Raw genomic sequence first — 22,065 nt, forward strand, 5'->3', positions numbered from 1 at the left:
AATCCATATGTGCCAGGGACATTTTTGCTGGATAAAAGCTTAAGTGCACATTAACTGGATCAAATTCTTAATGTACATCTGAGATACGAAGAGTCAAATGGAACACCCAACTTCCATCAACCAAACAAAATTCATTAGTGTAATTCATTAATATAAGCCAAAGGTTTAATGAATTCCAGCTATCTATAGGCACATGCTCTCTAAAAGATCGTCCTGTGTTCACTTTAGACAGTATATGAATATGTGTGAATGAGCAAGAAAAATTTTAGTATTCTCTTTGCAAATTTTAATTTTTTTATTATTTTTTTAATAAAGCTTGTAATTGTCAGGTCTGTGTTTATCAAAAGCATGTGACAAAAAGACCAGTATGAATACTATCAAGGTTTCAGTTTGACAAAGCAAGTGTAAAAAGACCTAGTGGAATCTGGCAAATATATATCGTAGCTTTCTAATAATAAAAATGTCTCACTCGCCTTAGATGTGGGACACCATGTCCTGGAAGATGGCTTCTTGTTACCTTAGCAGCTGAGCCTCCTCCAGTGAGGGCATGACCTAAATTGCTCCTTGCAATTGCATTAATTTCTGAACAAGGTAACAAGACCCCATGGTCGGTAGGTCAGCACCACACAAACTACATCAGATCCCAGATGGCTTCTGCTGAGAGGTTCGGCATCAGCCTGCCTTGTTGGCACATGCCAGGCAGCTGATGGACTGGAGAACAATGCATGGAGCTCAGACAGCTCGGGATTTATGCGGGTTTGCATAGATAGACAACTGAAACACCACGTGCTACAGGTGAGTTGACTGCAGAGACCCTGCTGGTGAAAGTCTCAGAACTGAGTTCAGGCATATTTCTCTTTGTCTAAACACAAGAGCATGGTCAGTTCAACTCACGTCACTTACCTGGTTTGTACTAATTAACTTAGCCACTAGCCTACTAGTGGCTTATCTTCATCCATTACCTTAATATTTCTTTAATTGACTCAATTTAAGTAAGAAATAAACCACATCTGGTGCAAAATTTGCTGAATGATTGAGATGTGGTGCTGCTCAGTACCTCTCAGTCTGACATTAACACTCGATCACTTCTCAATGGGCTTCTGAGTATCTGTAACATGACAGCTGCCTTCAGGATAGTCAGAGGAAGGAAAAAATTAATGCTTATTTGTTTTATTGTAAATAACCATCTCATATTGTAAACAAACTAGTAAACATACCTTAGCCAGGCGTGCAGCATTTATAAATCAGTGTAAGCAGCTCTGTTGCTCTGGTAAAATCAATTGGTATATACTGATTTGTATTTTTCATTGATCAGACCTGCCTGCATGAGATTAACACCTTGAAATTATCTTTTATTTGAAAAGTGAGTTTGGCCTATTTCTTTGCAGCACGGAATAGCTTTTAATAGGAATGTGAACCCAGAATTCTGTGTCCTTTTAAAAAATGGATTTCGTTCTGGAAATCCACATAATAATTTTTTCCAGGAATAACCTGGGCTTTTTTCAGGCTGGATAAATTCCAGCTCAAGTAATTACACTTTGCCTTCCTCAATTCCTCCAAAGGTCTAATGAATTCAGGCACTCTTAGTATAACATTATTACATGCTGCTACTGTACATGGCTAAACAGCTGTTGTACTTCCCCCCAGTGACAAATACATTTCAGTGGTGCGTGAGCTGATTCCCTTACATCTCTCTGCTGGGGTGTGCCAGAACGATTCCAATGCTCACAGTCCTCCAAGAAAAAGCACACTGGTTACAAGTACTTTTATCATGGTCTTGCTAATCTTGCTCATCATTCTTTGTGTTACTGGTTAAATTCACTTCCAGATCTTGAACTACCATAGGTGGGAAAGTCTCAGAGCAAAGGACAGCATGTTGCCAGAGGTGCCAGGTGCACTGGCAAGCTTTACTCACATGGCACATGTTCTGAATACCTGAAAAGGCAACCCCCACTGAGGTAATTAGTTACATCTGTGTTGCTTGACAGACCTATGACACCTATGTTGGCTGCTGTCCATCTATAGTGAAAGAAAAGTTTAAAAATCTATCATTACTGGAGATGGGAAGCCCATAGCTACAGTACTGCCTATTCTGCTTTTCCTTTTGAAAGCATTTTAGCCTCTGTTTTTTTGACTAGGTGTCAGTCCAATCATTGCAGCAGGAACATGCTGCTTTGATGCCACCAGTTCCCAGTTCTAATAATCTAGTGTGACTCCTGAGGTTTGCAAAATCAGCTGCAGTGCTTATGCCTGACCCCTGTTGTCAGACTGGAGCCAGATGTCCCATTAGAGCCTCACAGAATAGAGGACTTTCCAGGCCTTGTTCAGCTTCAGAAATCTTGCCCTTTTCTTAACCACGGGGATAGTGAGGATGTTTCAGTGTCAGGGTTGAAAGCAACAGCCTCTTTCTTCTGTAGTTCAAACAGCTGAAAAGCAACCTGATGCCCAAATGTGATACCAGGCTACACCATCTACGTGGGGGGACCTGTGCACTACTGGGGCAGCAGCTGACAGTAGGAGAGCTACAGAGAGAGTGAGTCTCAAGAAAATAAAGATGAACATGACAAGGATCAGAAGGGAAGGTTCTCTACCATGTGCTTTGCTGTTTGACCTTCAAGGATCCTTTTGGACATGCCAGAGGATTTCCAGCCATATGCGTTAACTCCCAGCATCTGCACCCAGGTCTACCAGATACAGTGGGCACAATTTTTTTGTGGAGCTGCTGCAAGATGGGATAATCCACACTTCTGTATCTTCTGCACCTGTGGATACATTTATCTATCAGCCCACAAGGGGCTCAGTTGGTCTTCTTGCATTGCTTGAGGGGTAGGATTTCAGTTGGCAGCTTCTGGGTCAGGCTAGCTTTGGTATGTGGAGTAGCTCTGGGAAGGAGATGGTTTAGCTCTGAGTGTCCTGCATCAGCCTGTCTCTGATGTCCATTAGGGTTTCACTGAGTGCTAATTTACAGCTTCCTTCCTGCACGGATGGCAGCTGCCATCCTACCAGACCCCTCTTCCGACTGTGACACTGACATCCTCGGTCCATGACATGAAGAACTGGGAAAAGGTTGCAGCAGGGAGGTGGCGTGTGCGTGGCCACCGGGGAGCCTGCCTTTCCTGCACGTGCTTCCAGAGTCAGCCAGCTCACATTTCAACTGAACTCGGTCTGGAGGTGGACATATTCAGCACACATCCTTCCTGGGGAAAGGCTGTCATCCCTGAGACACTGCTTCCTCCAAGCCCATTGACTTCCAAGACGTGGCATGGTGTGTAGAGAGCAAGTTAAAACATTAGAAAAAAAGGTTTGATTTCACATGTGTTACTGGGCAAATTGACATTCTCCAGAGGAGAATATAGATGAGAATTGGAATGGCAAAAAAATGGAAAAAACTCGTGGGTTGAGATAAAGACAGTTTAATAGGGAAAGTAAAAGTCACACGCAAAGCAAAATGAGGAATTTGTTCACTGCTTCCCATGGGCAGGCAGGTGTTCAGCCATCTCCAGAAGAGCAGAGCCTCATCACATGTAACAGTGACTTGGGAAGACAAATATCATCACTCCAAACTTCCTCCCCTTCCTTCTTCTTCCTCCAGTTCTACATGCGGAGCACAACACCAATACAGTATGGGATATCCCTTGGGTCATTTGGGGTCATATGCCCCAGCTGTGTCCCCTTCCAATTCCTTGTGCACCCCCAGCCTCCTTGCTGGTGGGGTGAGTGAGGAGCAGCAAAGGCATTGGCTCTGTGTAAGCCCTGCTCAGCAGTAACAGAAACATCCCTGTGTTATCAACCCTGTGTTCAGCACAAATCCAAAACATAGCCCCATACTAGCTACTACTGAGAAAATGAACACTATCCCAGCCAAATCCAGCACAGAGGCCACACTTTCTCCTCAGCTTTAGACACCTGCATAAATGTTGACAAAGTTTTGCACATAACCTGAAGCATTTTTAGAGGAGGTGTCTCATGTGATCTGGAGTGCTGTCCATTTCTGGTGCCTCCATACAGAGTCAATCTCATTCAAGACAGGCTTCAAGGTTATACCTGCTGGCCTCCTTCCCCTACCAGCACTCATCCCAGCAGGGGTAGTAGTCGGGGTCTTTCTCTGCCAAGGAGAAGGGGAGTAAGGAGCTGATGCTGCACTACCCCAGTGCTTGGGGTTGATGCCAGGGGCTGTCCAGACAAAAGGAAGCTGGTGCCCAGACAAACAGCTGAAGGTTTGGTTTTGCATTACGGGCTGCTCAGACAGAGCTTTATTTGCTCTTTACCTTATGCCAAATAGGGAATCCCTGTGGGAAGTAGACACTCAAACTAATGTTTCCCCCTGGGCTGAGAATGTGGGGACATTAAATCACCAGTTTCAGGATGACCTTGTACCTCTGTGTAATAGTCACAGAGATCAGTGGAGATGCGGCTCCCCTCCTCCTCTTCCTCAGCTTTCCTACTCTGTTGTCTCAGTTTCTTCATCACCCTCTCCTCTTCTCTTTTCTCCTTAGTCTGCACAGATCCATATGGCTTTAACAGAATATCATTAACCTGCAGCACTACAGAAGGCTGGTGCTTTCTTAAAAACCTGCCACTTTCTATTTTTACCCTCTCTGAAGTACAGGCGCCTCAGACCAAGCTGAGGGGGCTGACCTGCTGCTGTGAGCTGATCTTGACTGCTCTATCCCTGCACAAGTCTTATCCTCCTGGTGCTTCAGAGATGCCTTGGACTCCAGGTTATATCTTTTCAAACTGTGGCCCCTTAAGAAATTTGTACTATACCCTGCCTAAAATGGGTAGGAGGAAACTTGCCTTTTCAGATATGCATATGCAAATGAGGATGCTGTGAAATTTGAATAAGAGTATGTGGTTTTGCTCAGGTGTACTTGTACACCCCCCCCAGCTCATTGTAAGTTTGCGTTTCTCACATGGCTTTTTAAGCAAGAGTCTGATGATAGTTTGTATCACTAAAAAAAAAAAAAAAAGACTCTCCTTTTTTTGTTTCCCTCAATCTAAGTTATATTTTCCTCATTTAATGGCTGGATAAGCAAATATTCACTGCTTTCATTTCATGTGGTTGCTTTCTATTCAATCATAATGATATATCTTCATGTAGTACTATGGTGTATAAGTTGGGATGAAGGGAGTGTAGATTGTTTTCTCTTGCAGGCTGATTGCAAACCTTCTCAACATTTACCAGTCATTGTACTGGCAGCCAGTTTAATCACATATTCGTGGTAAGGGAAAGCACATTGGGCTTCAAAGATACTTACAAATTGCCTTTTTGTGAATGTCAAGTTATTTTGCCTCAGAATTAAAAAAAAAAGTCTTAACACTATGAGATCCAGCTGGACACCCAACTTTCCAAACTCCAGGAATGCTAACATTAAAATTTGAAATTAAATGAAAACCAAATCTTTAAACCTTATGAAATCATCAAGTTTCATCTTGAAAGCTATCTCAAATGTCTAAAGTTCAAAACTTGTAGATTGTACTGGTGTGACTGAAAAACTTTTTTTTTGCAGCAGCAGATTTTTGCTTCAGTGTTCAAACTCTGGAGCAGAGGAACATAAGGCATAGTACCAGATTTGGGCATTTTATATATCCTCTAGTGAAAATTGCTTATATAACTTGAACATGCAGTTCAAGCCTTGCAGTATCATCCTGACTCTGAGGATTCACCATGGTTGCTGGCTCCCAAAACCAGGCTGTTCCATATCGGCTGTTTAAATGTCTAACGTATATTTATTAAAAAAAAACCCAAAAAACAAAAAACAACCAAAAAAACCTGCATGGGCAGGTCGTTGCTTACCTGGAAACAACTCTGTGTTTACAGAAAGCTGTGGTTTGAGGGACCTTATAATTTACTACAATTTATTTCTTTCATGAGTTAGTAGGTACAAAAAAGGCTTCTTTTTCTTCTTTCTTCAGCTGCAACATAATGAAGTGGCATACATCAAAATCTGCATTTCCACTGCATACAAGGAGCAAGCTTTGCTGTACACAGGGCTCAGTTGTCATGGAAGGAAGACAGGGTTGAAGTGACCACACACCATTTTTTATTCTCTCCCTCAGTCTCTGCTGGATCTGGTGCATTCTCTTTATAAGAAACTGCTATTACAGTAGGGTGTCACTTCAATCCCTGTTCACAGGTGTTACTTCATAGTTTTTGGTTGGGTTTTTTTCACCATGAGATAATTAAAACATAAGAACAGATAATTTTGGGATGGTTAAGTAAAGCCTTTGAGCTCTTTGTACTTCGGTACAAATTTCCAGGTAAATTTTTCAGTGCAGAAATCTGTTCTTGCCCAGGGGTCATACTCCAGTTCCTGTAGTCTCTGGGTCAGAGTGTTTTTTCTGACTTCATCTCACCTAGGAAAGCATGGGTTGTCTCAGTAATGTTCATGCCTGCCATGAATCTCTTATTCCAAGGTCCCATATTTCTACACTTAGGGCTGTGGGCTCTGAATATATTGCAATGAAGGACCTGAAGCTGCCTAGGATCATAAAGTGATGCCTTGCAAGCTTTGAAATGCCTCCCAAAGGGTACTACAAGGATCCTTGTAAGTACTGTCCTGCTACTGTCCCTCTTTGAGTAGGATGGAGTCATCTCTGGTTTTATTACTCTCCTTTTGAGGAAATAGGTACAGTCATTGTGTGGAAAGACAGGAAGCTGGGATCTTATGACCTAAAAGGACAATCTGCATGAAATTCTTGAAAGGTGAAAAGTTCTGTATGTGTGATTTTACCTATTAGTGAGTGTGGAAGGTTTTCACTGCTGTCCTTGCCTATTGAAAGCATGTGATTTAATTTCTTCCTGTTATCGAGATTGTTGCCCTTGCTTTTTCTTCCTTACCTTTCTCCTTTTGTACATGGTTGCTGCTTCTGATGCAGCTTGTATCTCCTTTATACAACCCTTGCTGTCTTATCGTTCAAAACTGCCTTCAGTCTTGATAAGAGCACAACAAAAAGCAAAGCACATCATGGCCACAGACCAATATTGGCTCATGGAGCATCTTTGAAGTAACAACCTTGGTTTCTCACTTTGCTTAACAGCTTCTGTTTCAGACCCATTTGACCCAGTTTTCACAGAGCTTGAGAACTCATCGCCCGCTTTACTTGGTGTCTGCTACACAGTTCACTCTGTTCAGTGATTTTCAATTGACCTTTCCAGTTTATCTTGCTTCTTTGTCACCAGCCAACCAAAGGGCAGGTACTGGATATGTTTAAGGCAGCAGGTTGCTAATGTGGGCACTGTTTGGCCAGTGGATGTGCATCCCTGCAGCAGTGTGAGGAATGACAGAAGGATGTACAGCTTGCTGGTAGAAGACAGCTGATTTCAGAGCTTAAAGGCTTTGCATATTAGAGCCTGTGCCAAGGAATATTAAATATTATTCCATGTTCAGAAATAAAACTCTGCAGATGATACTGAATGGTATTTCTCTGTATCTTCCTTTCCAGTTTTCCCAAAGAACTCCTCAAGGCCAGCGTGTAATTTTGGAAAGATTCAGTCCCTTCTGTAAGTGTCTGCCTACTGTACCTATCTTGTCTTTTCAATTATGATGCTGGTTTAGACTGTATATGTTCTTTCATGTCCTGGAGACTGACCCTGTGTGATTTTGCTTAGAGAATAATAATTAATTTTATTTTAAAATAAATCTAATTTTATTCTTTTACCCTTAGAACATGATAATTTTTGAAAGTAGAATAGCTCGCTGGATTCTAAGAACTGGGTGGCTTAAAGGGGCAGTTATGGAAGCTAATCCTTCACTTTCCAAGTTGCTGACTCAATTCCCATTAGCACAGTAGTGAGCAATGTTGCCATCTGACAACTGCCTGCAGCTCACATCAAAATGAGATGGTGATTTAAGGCCAGTCTTTGGGGCTGAAGGGAAACTGAAGGAAAAAAAAAAACTCAGAAAGACCCTCTAATCTCTACTGCAAGTTGGGACCCTGTGAGCACCCTTGGCTAAGTACCAAGAACTGAGATGAGAGATGTACACATGGCATTCTGCTTGGAAAAATTCCTTATCTCAGTGAGTAAACTCAGCCCATCCTTCACAGGTCATGGTGTGACTCAGGCTTCAAGATGCTTTGCAGCAGCAATGGCCCGACTAGCCAAATGGTAATCTTAAAATGTGGTGGATACTGGGTGCTTTCAGTTACATGAGAGTGTGTAATGGGTCAATTTTCTTTTAGAAAAAACCTCATGTTTAAAGAAGTCTGTAATTTCTGCAAAAACTCATGTAAATACTTTGGCATTCCTGAAAATCTCTACGTCTTCCAAGTGTAACACACTTCAAGACTTTTCATGAATGAAGAAACAAAATTTGACCTCTTAGATGAATCAGCTTCCGTGTTTGCAGTGGCACTACAAGACTGGGGATACAGTGCCATTAAAAGACCGTATGTGCTACCTCCAGAGCTTACCTGTAATGAGAATATTGCTGATTTCATACCTTGATTTCAAGTTACTTATAAGCTGCATAGGTCTGCTAGGAGATTAAAATATTGGATTGAATGGAATGGGCAACACAGGGAAAATATTCATCAATCTCTGACTTTCATAAAACAGAGACTTATCTGCAAAAATATCTTTTCAATCACTTGTAATTACGGCTGTCCACTGATAACCTCAGGGCCAGGATGAGACATTAGATTAAGGCCATCAGGTGTGCTGGATTTTACAACTTGGCTGATTTAATGAGTTACTTCAATAGGTATTATAATTGAGGTGAATTAATTTCTTCACTGTGTGACCAGGTCTCCTTGTTAGAAGTCATGTTCCCTGGTCTGGCAGACAGTGCAGCCTGGAAGATCAGCTCAACACACAAGGTTAAGCCATGGGAAAGCGTCTTTTCTTAAGCAGAGATGTAGTTCTACCCGCTGCTTAAATACTACTCTATTAATTCTCTAATTCACAAGAGTGTTAGGGGATGCTGTCCAGTGTTCAGGACAAACAAAATCAAAGTTTGTTACAGTATTGATCTTCTCTGAGTGAAAAAACAGAGCAGAAAACCCTACCTCACTTGAAGCTTGCCCATCTCCTCACTCTTGTGTCCTCCCACATTTTATTTAGAGATACACAATTCACATGCCAGCTGTCCCTTACAAATAGTGGCAAATGCAGTTCACCTCCAGATAGACACTCCTTCTTTTGCTAGCTCTATCCTGACACAGGAAAAGCCAAACATGGCACTTCTGGAGGATTTGAGAGTGGAGGGATCCAGAGTTAGCGTTGGAAAAGAGAGGTGTGAGATGAAACTAAAAAGCTAACAAGATGTCTTTTTTTGTTAAATTTTCAACTGTCCTACTGTAGCATCAGCAGACCCTGATGAAAGGGTGAAAAAAGCTAGAGTGTTGATTTTTCCAGTGTCAGTTGAGACTCTGTCCAGGAAACAGAAAGTATTTTATAAAATATGCCTTTGTAGGTGTTGGAATATATTGGGCTTTGTTACTGGTAAAAAATACCTTCTTGATTCTTTGTTACCCGTGTTCTCATTATAGAGTAAATGGGAGTTTTTCTTTGAACAGTGGAACTCACCTGATAATTTTGAAGCATTTGGACAGTTTTGTTGCAAGTTGCTATTTTCAAGCTCAGTAGGAGGATATAAAATATGACTGATACATAACTCTTAGCGTGAGGCACCAGAAACAAGTCAAGAAGGCAAAATGGAGAGCTAACTTGCTGGTTATACTTCATATGCCAAACGTTCTTCTCCAAGCCGGAAGGCATTAGACATGAACAATAAGAATTGTCTGTATTCTCACAGTGCACAGGTTAAATTCCATTGTTCTCTTCCTCTTCACACATTCAGTTTAACAACAGCCATGGTTTAAGGTTAATTAGATTAGTTTCACGTATTTTGAAAGCCATGGAAAGATGAAGAGCAGCAAACAGATAAGACGATCAGGAGAACCCCACTTTCTATTTCTGGCTTTGAGGCTGCATCATCCCTTTCCACCTCTCTGCCACACATTCCTTATGAAAAATCCATTAGTTCAGATTGCTTTTTTAAGAAAAGCGTTTGTTTCAGAAGACAAAACCTCTCACTGAACCTGTGCAAGAAGTCCATGATCCTTGCCTGTTACAAACAGCTTTTATACATTCAAGGCTGGGCAATTTCACGGAGAAAAAGTACAGATGATGTCCAAACTCAGGCAGTGGATACACATATTTTTCCACCAGTGCTGAAGCTGAAATCACTGACAGATTTTAGTGTTGGCCTTGGTGTAGCAAAAAAACTCTTACAGGTCTTACCCTCGAATGTCTGCACTCTCATGCTGGCATAAATGCAGTGATAATTTACGCCTGATTCACATTTTTAAGGCACTCAGAAGAAATTTGAGAAGAAAGCACTGAGCAATAATTCATTGGGTCCATGCGAGAAAATCAAGACACCAGAATATTCAGTAAAAATTAGGTGGCCTAGGATGCGGTGGGAAACCTAGTTGGCCAGTTTAAGACAGATATCTAACTCTTGGATGGCTTATAAGATGTGATGTCTGTCTTGGTTCTCACATGTTGACCTAATCAGTTTCATACCAAAGTAATTCAACTTATTCATGCAGGCATGAGAGGAGAATGAGGTCTTTAAATAATTAAAGATTTGTAAATGTCGAGTATAAAATAGGTGTTATCTCCTGGTTTTCAGTTGTTAGTTCTTTCTGCCTCCTGAATGCCTCATTGAAGGCTTTTAGTAGTATTAAAATACAACTTCTACACTATAGAGTAAGAGTTTGTTGCCTCTGTCTGTCTTATATGTGCTTCAAAACTTTTGTTTTACTATTTTCAAAGGAAGATTTTTAGCAAAAACCTGACTTCAGTTTGAGTTTTTAAATTTAAATTTGTCGTAAAATGTACTTAAACCTATTATAAATGCAGCAAAGTAAGAAACAGGCTTTTTTCTTTTTCTTTTTTTCCAAGGTCTTGGCTTTGTGTCTGCTGAGCTAATGGTGTCAGGAAAGCGAGTTAAACTTTTGCTGGTGAAGATGGACTTGTTTTCTCAGGGGCAAGTGGTTTCAAAAGTCTCTATTGGTGCACTTTGTTCCCTGGCAGGAGTGGGGAGCCACGCCTGATTTAATTTTGGCAGTTCTCTACATTCACATGCATACCATCAGTCTTACTCTGTTTTTCATTTGGTCCTTTCACACAACATAGCGGGGAAAGAAGCATTTCTTTTAGTGAAAAATGTGATTGTGAACACATGAATTATCAGCAGCCTGCAAGCAGAGCTTGCAGTCTTCTAGAGCTCACTTCTGTGTAGCAACTGACATTGTTCATTTAATTCAGCACTGACTTTATACAGGTTTCTAAAGTATCACTTACAGTTTTGTTATTTGACTTCAATAGCAAAAAACCAACATAGGTGACCTATGCTTAACTCAAAAGAAGTAATAAAAGAGCATATGTTTATTAAGCAATAATATAGGAATCTTAATAAGCTATTTCTACAACTGCTTCTCAAACCAGAAGTATGCATTCTTCAAATGAGCATTGGGTACTCTTTTCCCAAAAGCCATTTAGTATTGTGGCTAAGAAAAACAAATTGGTCAACAATGGATTGCAGTATGAGCAATGTTTTGAGATGAAGTTATGTTTCTTTCCTCCTCCTGGGTAAAGGCTTCCTAATCTGAATTTGTCCAAATTAAAATTGTCAGTGCAATCAATGTACTGATTCACAGACTAACTGTGGGTGAATCTTGCACAGAAACCAGGAGTTTATAGCAGTCTACTGAGATTTGTCTTAAAAAAATATGATTTTCTGAGCTTTTACTATTTCAAAAAAATTGGAAAAATACCTTTATTATTCATTCAAATGTAAAATAATTGATCTGAGATACAACTACTTTATAAAGCATATTAAATGATGTATTTTTACATAGAATTTATCTAATACATATCAATTACTGCCTTATGTCTGGAAGAGTAATGAAATAGTTGTTTCAGAATTCTCAAGTCTGGGCTTCCTTTTGTTGTAAAACCTTTCTTTTTATCCAAAGCCAAAATTCCTTGTGCAGTTGTTTTTTTTGTTAGTGTTGTTGTTGTTTGGTTTTGTGTTGTGGTTTGTGTTTTTTTTTCCGCTGGAAGTCAAAATTAATGGACCATTCAGAAAGAAACAATCTCTGTAAGGAAAGATGTAAATCAATCATCTGCGTGTAGCTGATGTCCCCATGTGATCACTTGTTCTCAGGAGACTACAGGGCATGGAAATATACCCCTATCTGCTGACCTGCTTATTCTTGAGGAGAACAGCTTGTTAATGCCTGTCTGGTGGAGCTGTCTCCCTTCTTATCCTACTCTCAAACCAGGATTGTCCGCTGTCCATCTTACTCAGATTTTTAAATATCAGACTCATCGTCTTTCAATGTGGGGCAGTGCACTGTGACACCATAGGTACTATCTTCTCTTAATATCTGCATTCCTCCACTGTCACCCACTTACAGCCTACTGTTCCCATCACAGTTGTGGCTATCTCAGTACATTTTCAGAAGGCTTTAATAAAAATTATATGTTAGCTGTTTTTTTAAGGCTCTTTAAAACCCTGTCTGGCTTGGAAGATGTTCTGTTATCATAGGAGGACTGTGGTTGGTTGCTAGCTCTCAGAATGCTTGTGAGCACAGAAAACTTTCTTACCAGCTCATCTCTTCAGCTCCTGCTCAGGTAAACAGGCATGAATGTATTTCCCTTCGTTTGTTCATTTTCCAGCAGTTCTACATAAGACTGTAAATTCTAAGGGATGTGTGCTGTCTTTTACACTCCCTCAAAAATTTGGTTATGTGCTATATTTACACTAAAAACAGTGTAAATATACTCTGTTATTTCCTCTAACAATAGTTCTGACAGACTCCCTGAAGCTGTTACCTGTGATGTGCTTTGGATCAAGCCTAATGAACTGCAGTTATTTGAGGGGGAGTTTATTGTTGACACCTTTGTCACCAGACCAAATCCCTTGGTTCTTTACAACAACCCTCCTGGATGCAGTAAATAAGATCTGTGGGCAGTGGCTGGATGATGCACTGCCTGAAGTCAGGTATAATAGTTTAATTGACTAACTTCTGAATCGGTATGTTTTGAATAGGTTAATCCTAATAATCTATCAGCACAGAAATGGAAATAAGGACTGAAACGTTAACATTGCCTAGTTTAGTTCTGTTGAGGTGAAATACCCAAACAACTTCCCTCTGTGGAGAAGGGAGCTCAGCATTACCAAGGCAAGGGTTGTTGATTTGAAGTAATGGAATTTCTTCTTTTATAATCAGTGATGAGATGCTAAAAAGAACAAATATATTCAACTGCAAATTTCACACAAAATGTAGTCCACAAACCTTTGGAATACAAATAGTGTAAAAATCCAGTTGGAAGCAGGCTAGCTCCAAGAAGAACAGCACCCAATTTTTTGTGCTGTATTGTACCTTAGAGTATGAGCCCTTCTTGGAGAGATACAGTAGTTGGGTAAATCTCATCCCTTGTGCTGACAAGTCTCATCCTGCAACCAGGGTATGACATGTGAATTTAAGATTTAGTATGTATCACACAGTGATACATAAATACTGATTAATAAATCGCAGCCCTGCAAGGATTTTAGTCTGGAGCATGTTTGTAGCTAAGATTTAATTAGTTGGCTTTACATCCTGAATATGGAAGTTCAGCACACACTTTTTTATGTGAATAGTCCCCCTGCAATCAAGGGGAACAACTATCAAGGTCGTAGCAAGCTTCTTGTCTGCCACCAATGTGAAGCCTGCTGCAGATGTTTACACAGAGTATGATTTTTAAAATTGCATGCATTTATTTACTCTGATAGAATTATTTGCCCCAAGTCAAGTGAGTAATTTGTGTGGATCTAAGATTTAATCTCCTAAGGAAAGTCTCCTTTTTAATTCTTATCCTTTATCCTGTGCTCCAAATTTCTCCTTCTTCAATTAGGCACTTCTATATGCTGCAAAATGTATTGAGCACCCATAGTTACATCTGAAAAATGTCAACAGAGAACACAAAATGCGTTTTCCTGTGTTTGAGAGCCTTTTTAGTAATTTGGAGTGGCAGCAGGATGACTGCAGCTGATGCAAAAGGAAAAAGTATGGTTATTAAGCCGCATAGGTAGCAAATTATCTCAATAGTTCATATTTAATCTTTTTTTCTGTTTGGGTTCTAACACTGGCACTGAGCTCTTGGTTCATGATAAAAAATCAATATATATTTAGTCTTAATTACAGTTCATCACTTCACTCTTTTAGTAATTTTGATTATTTTGCTACTTGATTCAGCACAAGAATAGAATCAAAGTATCATTTGGAATGGAGGACTAGGGAAATAACTCCACCAAAAAAGAGTTTGTTGAGTAAAAATGTGTTGTCTTATTGCCTGTAATCAGTAACACTAGAAGTGTGAAGGAAGTAAATGCTGTCTTTATCTGCTGGCAATGTTGTACTCTTAGCTGCTGCTATCATTTCAAAATAATCCTTATCTGAATGGATGAAAATTCCTTCTCCTTTTCCTTAGAGTGACTGTTGTCCTTCTGTTCCTAAGTGTGATGTGTGCCATGGACGAGGGAACTAAATGAACTTACTGCCTCTGTTTTTCCATCTTACCAAGTTCAGAAATCACTTTCAGAGCAATCCTGTTTAGTCACAAAGCTGTCTGCAGTTCAAAGATTATTGTGACATTATTATTATTAGAAATCACTGCAGGGACAACTTGCCAAATGAACCATTAAAAGCTAGCCAGAGTCACTGAACCAGAGTAAAATTCATTAACAGCTGCTTGGGGCAACATATGGTCTTGGAAGGTCTTTATCTTTTTAACCATTTGTGTCTTCCAGTGTCTGTGGTAGAGCCCTCCACTTCTCTTTCAATCTCATTTGAATGTGAATAGCCATTTCAAAAACTGCAACTTCCTCTAAGTGACAAGCTCATTTAGTGTCACTGTTCAATTGGACCATGTACTGACATGCAGAAATTTGAATTAAAGGGAGAAAACACCTTTTACTACTAAGGAAAACAGTAAGTTCTTTTCTGCTTTGAGACCTTTTCTTGAATCATTTTGGCTGTTGCTTTCCCCTATGTAATCTGAGCACCTCTCTTGTGGCTGTTGTTTTTGAGGCTGAGGTTTCAGAGATGCTAAACCAAAAAAAAAGGAGGTCGAAACACCGTTCCTGTAAATGGAGTTCCCACAATTAGAGCCTAGTGTTCAAAATCTGAGCAGCAGCTTGCCTGTGCCTTAGAGTATGTGCCAACACTGCCGTCTAGCTTCTGCAAGGGTTTTGTGCGCTTTTGCTTCTTGGTTGCTTGTGTTCGTGTGTTAACCCAGATTTGTTGAGCCTCTGTTGGTGAGCCAAGGTCCTGTAGTATTGACTTCTGTTGGGACACACAGAATCATTTGAAGTGGTCACAGCACGAGAGGAGGGATTGAAGATGACAGCAGCACACAGTAGAGGAGATCTGAAGAAGTGGCAATGCATAAAAAACCTGCCAGTCTGTATGCGGAGATAAGGAAATGAAACTCATCTTTCCAAACTCTTACAAGGTATTTGCCAGCACCACAACTCAGACAAACCAGTTCTAGGCCTGTTCAGTGTTTCTAATCACAAAGCACTTCTAAAGTCCTTGAACAGGGCCTTCTGACATGTCACCCTCCAAAGTGTCTTTTGGGCTCAGTGTTGACTTCTGCATTCCTGTGTGTCTCTCTCACCCTTATCCTTCTCTGTCTCGTAACATGCATACATCTTTTTGACTCTTTCACCACGGAACCTGTACCTTTTGCTTCTCGGTCTGTGGTGACTTGAGAACTACCTGCAGTCTGAAGTACTGTCTTTAGGTTTAAATGCATTTTACGTCTGGTCATCTTGGGATTTTAAAAGACTGTTTGGTTTCCGTTTACCATGAACTTGTGTGTGTTTACCAAAATTTGTATTTATATAGCCTTTAGGCTATAGGTAGTATTGCATATATAATAGAGAGGCTAACGAAAGCATATAATTTTTATTAAGCAGGCAGAGAGCTCTATTAAACTCTAGTTTGAAACTGCACAAATCCTGCATTTTCAAACAACATGCAGTGCAGGGTTGTAATTATGTTCCAGCTTCCTTGGTGGTGCAATGTGTAAGAAGTTGATTATCATCATATGTTAAAGTGATTTAAAGCTGAATTTAGTCCAGAGTGGTCTAACTAATGATTTTGTTTCTGGCTGTTTTCAGTAGCCTTCCCTAAATAACTCAGCTACAACATTAGAATCATAGGATCATAAAGGCTGGAAAAGACCTTCAAGATCAGCAAGTCCAACCTTTGACCAATTGCCACGCTGTCAATTAGACCATAACACCAAGTGCCATGTCCAGTCATTTCTTGACACTTCCAGGAATGGTAACTCCACCAATTCTGTGGGCAGCCTGTTCCAGTGCCTGGCCACCCTTTCAGTGAAGAAATTCTTCCTGATGTCCAACCTGAACCTCCTCAGCACAACTTGTTACCAGGGAAAAGAGGCTGATCCTCACCTGGCTACAATCTCCTTTCTAGGTAGTTGTAGAGTGTGATAAGGTCTCACGTGAGCCTCCATTTCTCCAGGCTAAAGAAAACCAGCTCCTTCAGCCACTCCTCATATGACTTACTCTCTAGCACCTTCACCAGCTTCATTGTCCTTCTCTGGACTTGCTCCAGCACCTCAGTGTCTTTCTTGAGGGGCCCAGAACTGGACACAGGACTTAAGGTGTGGCCTCTCCAAGTATAGATGGACTGTTACTGCCCTGGTCCTGCTGGACACACGATTTCTGATCCAAGCCAAGATGCCACTGGCCTTCCTGGCTATCTGGGCACACTGTTGTCTTGTGTTCAACTGGCTATCAATCAGCAACCCCAGGTCCTTTTCTGCTGAGCAGCTTTCCAACCACTCTTTGCCCAGCCTGCAGCGCTGCCTGGGGTTGTTGAGGCCCAAGGTCAGACCTGGTACTTTACCTTATTGAACCTCATATTGTTGGCCTTGGCCCATTGATCCAGCCAGTCCAGATCCCTCTGCAGAGCCTTGCTGCTCTCCAGCAGATCAACACGCCCACCCAGCATTTGCAAACTGACTGCAGGTACACTAGATTCCCTTGTCCAGATCATTGATGAAGATATTAAACAGGACTGGCTGCAATATTGAGCCTTGGGGAACCCCACCAGTGACCAGCTGCCAACTGAATGCAGCACCATTCACCACCACTCTCTGGGCCCAGCCATCCAGACAGTTCCTTTACCCAGCAAAGAGTGTATCTGTCCAAGCCACAGACTACCAGCTTTTCTGGGAGAATGCCGTATCAAAAGCTTTACTGTATCAAAAGCTTTACTGAAGTCCAGGTAGATAATACCCACAGACTTTCCCTCATCCGCTAGGTGAATCACGTTGTCATAGAAGGAAATAGGTTGATCAAGTAAGACCTGTCTTTCCTTAACCCATGTTGGCTGGGCTCGATATCCTGCTTGTCCTGTACATGCCATGGGATCATACCCAAGATAATCTGTTCCACAGCCTTCACTGGAACCAAGGTTAGCTATCCTTACATATTCTTATCAACCTTATAATTATCATGTATCCATGGGTACTGCTTCATGTTAATGAGGTAAGGTTGTATTTCAAAGAGAATCTTTTGTCTCTGTTGAAGCAGATGTTAGTATTGCTGAGTATCTGGCTGAATCAATTAATCATTTCATTAAATAGAAGTCCTCTTAGCTATGCTAATCAAAAACATGGTGTTCACAATTTTTCCAAACAACCTCCTGAAACCTAAACAAACAAACAAACCACTTCAAGACTAATAAACCAGTCTTGCTTTGATATATAAGCTATGCTTTCTTAAATAGAATTAAAAAGAAAAAAAAGATCTGAGGGATATTTCATCAGCATTAAGCACATATTCCTTTAGCCATCTCTGGTGATCTTATCTGAAGGGTTAAAGCTGCCTAAATGTAGTTATTTGCTGTACCATTTTCAATGTGACAAGAAACACATACTTTTTGTTCTGAACTGCATCTTCACGGGTGAGGAGAGGATGATGGATGCTGAACACTGGGTCAAAGCCCTTCTCATGACATTCCAGAAGCAAGTTGAGGGGGTTTCTATGTGCTTCTTGACTTCCGTGAGTCAGCACATGAGCACAAGCTGAACAGAGAGTTTGAAAGGGAAGGAAAGGTGGAATATATAAGCTAGATGATAACACTGTGAGCAGCTTCACAGACAGATTCTTCAGAGAGAGGTAGATCAGTTTATTAAGAAATGAAACAACTGGTATCAAAACTTCATAGGTATGGTTTAAGCCCAGTGGGCAACTAAGCACCATGCAGCTGCTTGCTCACTCCCCCATCCAGCAGGATCAGGGAAACAATCAGAAGCACAGAAATGAAAAACCCTACAGGCTGAGATAAAACCAGCTTAATAGGTGAAGCAAAAGCCATGCACGCAAGGAAAGTAAAACAAAGAATTTCTTCACCATTTCCCATGGGCAGACAGAGATGCCTAACAGTGCTTAACTCATGCTTAGCAGTGAGTTGGGAAGACAAATGCCATCCCTGCAAATGTCCCTCCCTTCCTTCTTCTTCCTTCAGGTTTATATGCTGAATATGATTCTATACGGTGTGGGAGATCCCCTGGATCAGTCGGGATCACCTGTCCTGGTAGTGTCCCAGCTTCTTCGAACTTGTGCACCACTAGACTCCTTGTGGGTGTGGTGGCTGAGGAGCAGAAAAGGCTCTGTGTAAACACTGCTTGGCAGTAATAAAAACTACTTTATATTATCATCACTTTTTTCAGCAAAAATCCTAAACAAAGTCCCATACTAGCCACTATGAAGAGAATTAACACCACCCCAGCCATGATCAGTACATTCTCTACCCCTTCTTTCATATAATTTATGTCATGCTCTATTCCTACATAACTCAATACAACCTCATTAACACCTCCCATCCTCTTTCCAGCCTTTGATATAATACACAGACATCGTTCCATTAGTCTATGGACCACCTCTGCAAATGTCCATCAGATGTCCACAGGTCTCCACAAAATGTCTGTTGAATTCATTTACTCCATGACTTTGGGCTCCATCTGTTCTAGTGGTCACTCAGGACAGGAGAGGTGGTGTGCTGAGTGGAGTTACTGAGCACCAAAGCCAGTTCAGGTCAGGTCACCGCTGTGCTGCAACTGCTTCTTCTAAGGCTTCTCTCCTCCATTGGTTTGTGTGGTTCTTGTTATAATAACTCAAAATATGGCTTACAACAATTTAAAGACACACCTATTACAATGTCCACCCCTGGTCCTTTCATGCCAGGTTATAGGGTTTAGTATTGTAATGAAGTCCTCCCCTTCTAGTCTGGGTGCAACAAGGGGTTCCAGCTATAGCAATTAGTCTCCACCATGGACTTCCATGGGATGCAGAGGGATAGCCTGCCTGACCACAGCCTTCACCATGGGCTGCAGAGGAATCTTCTCCAGCACATCAAGCACCTCCTCTCTTTCCTTCTTCTTCAGGGGAAGGACCCCTCACACTCTTCCCCCTGCACTGTGGACTCATCCACAGGTCACAGTCCCTTTGACTCAACTCACTGGAGTTCCAGCCTGTCCAATACAGCAGCACAGATACAGCAGCAATGCTCTGGCCACCCGCCAGCCCAGGCGCATTGCCAGGCTGTTATCAGAGTGCTCCCAGCCACAGCAGGCTGAGGTGATAACCAGCACAGCACAGCAGTGACCAGCTACTAACAAGCACTAGATTGCTATACATAAGTGAGCAAGCCCCATGGCAAGCACAGGAGCCTGCTGGTTAATAATTAAACAGCAATAAGAGCTGAACATTTCACCTAGCACATTCAAATAAAATCTGTCATTATCGGAACTTGCTGAGTCCCACACTGTGTCCCAAAAAAGGACTGTCGTGTTTTAACCCCAGCTGTCAACTACACACTCCATAACTGTTTGCACACTCCCCCACTGTGAAATAGGGAAGAGAATTGAAAGGGTAAGAGTGAAAAAACTCATGGATTGAGACAGAGACAGTTTAATAGGGAAAGTAAAAGTCACACACACCAGCAAAGCAAAATGAGGAATTTGTTCACTGCAGCCATCTCCAGAAGAGCAGGGCCTCATCACATGTAACAGTGACTTGGGAAGACAAATATCATCACTCCAAACTTCCTCCCCTTCCTTCTTCTTCCCCCAGCTCTATATGCCGAGCACCAATACAGTATGGGATATCCCTTGGGTCATTTGGGGTCAGATGTTCCAGCTGTGTCCCCTCTCAATTCCTTGTGCACCCCCAGCCTCTTTGCTGGTGGGGTGGGGTGAGGAGCAGCAAATTCAGCTGTTGCTGCTGCTGCATCCCTGAAATCTTGCATGGCACCAGCCTGCTGTGCTGCTAAGCAGGCTTGGGAGTGATGCTGGGGAGTATTTTGCCATCTCGTGGCAGCTCGCAGGTAAACCGTCTCTGCGTGATCATGAACACTCTCTACCCAGAAGGAACAAGAGAAAGTCTGATTTCCATAGCAGTGGCTGCAAAATGACACTTGAAAAGTTTGCAGAAGAGCAGAGCAACCCGTAAACCTACAAGGACCAATACCTCGGCTGATATGCCCACATGCAAGTGGCTTGCCCCCTCCAAGTGCTTGCCAGCGGTGGAAGGTGAAAGGAAGGCTGAGAAGACAACAGTAAAGAGGCCACAGCCTGGGGATCAGAGGCTGTTTCTATATCCTGCTCTTGGTGTCGTGCTGCTGGAGGTGCCCAGCTAGCCAGGGAAAGGAGAGGCTAACTACAGTCTGGTGACTGGTTGAACACCACAGCGTGGACAACAGCGCACTGAAGCTGAGCTCTTATGGCATGGACAGTGAGGGGTGATCCAGCCAGACAGCTTTGGCTCCGAGAAAGTCAGTGGAGAGGCAGAGAGCCTGTCAGCGCAGAAACCTTTGGAGGGGCACTGACAATTTTCATGTATTTGCAGGGTGATGCAGCTAACATGGGAGATGCTAAAGAAACTCAGTCTGAGTCTCCTGTTGACCTCCTTTCTCAGGGGAGCTGTTGCTGCTGTGCCCAAAGGGGCGTGTTCCCTCTTGCCAGGGCATACCAGAAAGAGGGCTGGAGGTTGTCCCCGGACAGGGACTGTAGGTCTCACTGTCAACAGCACGGGTACTGCCAGTGCTGTGGCTGCTGCTCAGGAGGACATGAGACTGGAACCCCTCCACACTCTTCCTCCCACAAAGCTGCTGGTGGGAAAAACTCCTGCTGCTGACCAAGGGACCCCAGAGGATCTAATGGCACAGGAAAAAGGTCCAATCCCCTCCAAAGAAAGGTTTTTCCCCAGCTTCAGTAGGTCTGTGGGTGGGATGATGTGCTGCCAGTCTGTGTCAGCAGTGGGAGAGGAGCCAGTAGACTTCTGTTCTTCCCAGCTATGTAGAAAACCAGCACCTAAAAGAGATCTCTTTTACTTCCAGAATGGCTGCCTTTCAGCTCATAAATGATAATCCACTGTGAACAGTCTGGAGTACCTTCCATCTTTTCGTTTTAGTGACCCAGACATAGACTGTGGACCCCACTTTGCCTAAGAGCTGACACACACACACAGCAGTCAGGAAGCTGACAGAGTATGACCATGGATGCAGATCCCTCCTATCATGCCAGTGATGGGAGTGGGTAAGGGTCTCAATGCCAGCAAAGGGTAGAGATGACAGCGAGGGTCTCCGCTCCAGCCACTGGGGCAGGACTGGTATGTGTGCCCCGGGTGCACCTACTGGGGGAACTGAGGGGAGAAAAGTGAGTGAATCCAGCATGCAAAGCAGGAATGCAGATCCCAGCCCACATGCCTGCTGCTGCCTGCTGTGAAGACAAGAGTGGTTGCATCTCCCCCAGGCACCAGGGAAAAGTATTGGGGCTGGGGATGTCACTCCTGAACAGAGGTGGGCTACCTGGCTGGTGGAGGCTCTGAGTCCAGGCAGAGTGTGAGGCACATGCCTGTGCTGTTACCTGGGGATATCTGCGGGAGTGGGGCACCTGTTGAGAAGTATGTGTTTGCTCCTGAGCAGGAAGCTGGACAGCTGGTGCGTGGGAATGAGTAAAATGGCTCA

General features: G+C 42.4%; 1 long non-coding RNA gene across 1 annotated transcript; it reads left to right on the forward strand.

Annotated features, from left to right (window-relative positions):
- The first annotated feature begins 5,771 nt into the window (after positions 1–5,771).
- LOC113951465 lies at positions 5,772–9,715 on the forward strand. The gene is made up of 3 exons (XR_003529165.1): positions 5,772–6,706; positions 7,447–7,504; positions 9,493–9,715. It is a non-coding gene; the product is annotated as an uncharacterized LOC113951465 (long non-coding RNA).
- Positions 9,716–22,065: the final 12,350 nt, after the last annotated feature.

The sequence above is a fragment of the Corapipo altera genome, unplaced genomic scaffold (genome assembly GCF_003945725.1).
Source record: "Corapipo altera isolate COAL_440 unplaced genomic scaffold, ASM394572v1 61286, whole genome shotgun sequence".
NCBI lineage: Eukaryota > Metazoa > Chordata > Aves > Passeriformes > Pipridae > Corapipo > Corapipo altera.